A 3,837-nucleotide genomic window follows, 5' to 3' on the forward strand; every position below is an offset into this window, starting at 1 on the left:
GTAGAACAATATGACTATGTTGTTTCGTTGCTAAATCGGTATAAGCAATTCAATCGATTTTCTGGATTAGAGTGCTGCATAATGTGAGTTGGAGTGTTGTTGCTGCATAAATTGAGTTCATGGTATTTGATATCCACTAAAATTCTTTCTTTAACTTTTCATTTCTATGTTTCTGATAAATCAATCTTTGGTTGCATATCATTGTACTGTGGTATGAGCAAGAGAAAAAATGTCAAGTGTAAAGAGATCTTCATGAAATTAGCTACATGAATTCCAAGTTATATATATACCAATACTTGTGTGTGATTTACGTGCTTCTTAATCTGTAGTGGTATTTGGATTTAGAGGATTTTGCTTGAGTAGTTAACCTGTGTCATATATTGCTGTGGCATTGTTTCACTCTATGGTTGTAACTATTTCTCTTCTATCTTCACAGGTGCTTGATCTTCCTTACTCATTTATTCGAGATTCTTTAAGTTTTGGATAACATTTCAAATTTAAGGCTCAATAACTTGGCACTGGAAAAAGGATGGTGGCAAGATCATGCATCAATTTGTTGGACTTGGTGCCAAGGGAAGTTTTAAATTTCCCTCAAACTCATCGAGCTCTTCGGCGAGTTATGACAGTTCCAAGAACATTTTCTGATGTAGATGGCAAAAGAAGGGATGATGATGATGATGATGATGAAGCGGAGGATTATTCAAATACTTTCTCATCAGAATGCAACCAAAAGATAATCATAGTAGCAAATTTTCTTCCAATCAATGCTGAAAAGGACAAAAAAACCGGCAGATGGTGTTTTACTTATGATGAAGGTTCTATTTTGTGGCAGTTAAAAGATTCTATCTCTTCTGAAACAGATGTTTTTTACGTGGGATCTTTGAAGGCCGATGAAGATGCTAGCGAACAAGGTTGTTGGAGGAGTTCAATTGTGTGCCTACTTTCATTCCTTCAAAACTACAGAAACAATTCTATAATGGATTCTGCAAGCAACATTTGTGGCCTATATTCCATGACATGTTGCCAATGCATGCTGACTTTCGCAATGGCTTCGATCGATCCTTATGGCAGGCTTATGTGTCTGCTAACAAGATTTTTGCAGATAAAGTCATGGAGGTCATTAATCCAGAACAGGATTATGTGTGGGTTCATAATTATCATCTTATGGTTCTTCCAACATTTCTGCGAAGGCGTTGTAATAAGATCAAGCTAGGATACTTCCTTCATAGTCCATTTCCTTCATCAGAAATCAATAGGACTTTACCTGTTAGAGATGAAATTTTGAAAGCATTACTCAATTCAGATTTAATTGGCTTTCATACATTTGATTACGCACGCCATTTTCTTTCGTGTTGTAGTCGAATTCTTGGCTTAAAGTCTGAATCTAAAAGGGGTTACATTGAGCTTGAATACTTTGGCCGTATAATATGCATTAAAAGTTTGCTAGTGGGGATTCATGTGGGTTGGCTTCAATCTGCATTAGACCACTCTTCTTCTTTAGTCAAAGCCAGAGAAATCTACAAGAAATTTAAGGGTAAGAAACTTGTTCTTGGTGTTGATGATATGGACATATTCAAAGGTATCAGTCTAAAGCTCTTGGCAATGGAAGAACTCCTTCAGCAGTATCCGGAATTTCAGGGTGAATTTGTGCTTGTCCAGATTGTCAAGGAAGCGCAGAAGGAGACATATATTACTGCTAATAGGATAAACAAAAGGTTTGGTTTTGCTGGTTACCAACCTGTGATCATCATTGATCATCCTATTCCTGTGTATGAGAAGATTTCTTACGTTGCTTTGGCAGATTGTTGCGTTGTGAATGCGGTAAGAGATGGTATGAATTTGATTCCATATGAGTATGTAGTGTGTAGGCAGGGGAGTTCTAAAATGGATGAAGCTCTAGAACTTGATCCTGATTCTCCACATACAAGTGCACTTGTAGTTTCCGAATTCATGGACTGCTCGCCATCTCTTGGTAGTGCAATCCGGGTGAATCCATGGGACATCAATGGTGTAGCTAATGCAATGAATTTGGCCATCAAAATGCCAAGTGGAGAGCAACAGTTGCGACACAATAAGCACTATCGATATGTTAAGTCTCATGATTTAGCTTACTGGAGCAGAAGTTTTATGCGGCATCTAGAACACTCTTGTAAGGATCATTTTAGGAATCGTTGCTGGGGAATGGGGTTTGGTCTGAGTTTTAGAGTCTTGTCCCTTTCTCCAAGTTTCAGGAAGGTTTCGAATTACAACATTGTCTCAGCATATAGAAGGACTAGTTGCAGGGTAATTTTTCTGGATTATGATGGTACAATTGTGCCTCATTCCTCTGTTGTTAAACTCCCGTCATAGCCATTCTAAATAACATTTGCAATGACCCTAATAACACAGTGTTTATAGTAAGTGGCAGAGGAAAAACCACATTGGGTGGATGGTTCAATTAGTGTAAGAATCTTGGTATAGCAGCTGAGCATGGTTATTTTGTGAGGCAAGTGATTTTATAATCAATGACATCCAAAAAATTCCTTTTGGTATCTGCATTTATGAAGCTTTTTCTTTTTCTGTTGGATCTTTTCTGCAGATGGGGTCAAGAATCAACTTGGGAAATGAGTCATGTTAGTACAAACTTTGTATGGAAAAGCATTGCTGAACCTGTGATGAGATTGTACACCGAGGCATTATCGCAACGCGGATCCTGATTTTGGATCTTGGCAAGCCAAGCAGCTGCTAGATCACCTTGATGGTGTTCTTGCAAATGAGCCTGTAGTTGTTAACAAAGGAAAGCATATCATTGAAGTAATGCCACAGGTATATACCAATCTTTTTCATCTCTTAACCTATGAATATGGTTGTACTTAAATATCTTAATATTTGCAGGGGATTACCAAAGGTCTAGTTGCAGAGGAGGTTCTTTCTTCCATGGCCGAAAATGGGAAATCGCCAGATTTTGTATTGTGCGTTGGGGATGATAGGTCTGATGAAGACATGTTTGAGAGCTTATTAACCAAAGCTTATGGTGGAACATCTTTGCCAGCACCAGAAATCTTTTCATGCACTGTTGGTCAAAAACCAAGTAAAGCTAAGTACTACTTAGATGATACAGTGGATGTGATGAGGTTACTCCAAGCTCTTGGTGCTTCTTGAGCTAGAAGAATGGAAGTGTGTTTTGACTTTTGAGAGTGTTATTTAAAATGCAAAATGAACTTGTGTAGGAAGCATAACATAGATAGGTTTAGGGTATGATAGTTGAGAACTTATTTTTAAGCTAGAGATATACATAATCATGCTTTAAGAAACTAGTTTTTAATTCAGATAGTGAGCAAGTCAAGTATTAGAATGTCTCTGGCTTTGATTGTTAGGAAACCGCAAATAGACTTATTTTTAGCAATACATTCGCTTGATGATAATTTATATTCAGTTAAACTCATAATTCAATTCATGACAAAATAATACTGAAATGATATAATAATTCTTTCTCATGTATAGTTAAATTACGAATTTGATTGAGCATGGTATTAGACAAGTGATATCTTCCCTTTGAATACAAAATGTAAATATATAAAAGGTCATACGGCTTTAGAGCGGTAAAAAAAATACACTAGATTAACTCATAATATGCCAACAAAAACTTAAGCCAAATTATTTTTTTACCTGTTCACTTTCTTGACTTCTTAAAATTTTGTCAAAGTAAATTGATGAAGTAAAAAAGTGAATATTTAATTATTGTTAATTTTATAATTTATATTATGTGTGAATCTCATTGTTTTGTTTTAATGATAATTAAATATTTATTTTTTATTTTACTAATTCTTATTTTAAAGGAATTTAATTAATTTTTAG

The 3,837-nt window shown here is 35.7% G+C and overlaps 1 pseudogene; it reads left to right on the plus strand.

Moving 5' to 3' along the window:
* The first annotated feature begins 529 nt into the window (after positions 1 to 529).
* On the plus strand, positions 530 to 3,141 carry LOC107492488 (probable alpha,alpha-trehalose-phosphate synthase [UDP-forming] 9; annotated as a pseudogene).
* Positions 3,142 to 3,837: the final 696 nt, after the last annotated feature.

This window comes from Arachis duranensis, chromosome 1 (assembly GCF_000817695.3).
Source record: "Arachis duranensis cultivar V14167 chromosome 1, aradu.V14167.gnm2.J7QH, whole genome shotgun sequence".
NCBI lineage: Eukaryota > Viridiplantae > Streptophyta > Magnoliopsida > Fabales > Fabaceae > Arachis > Arachis duranensis.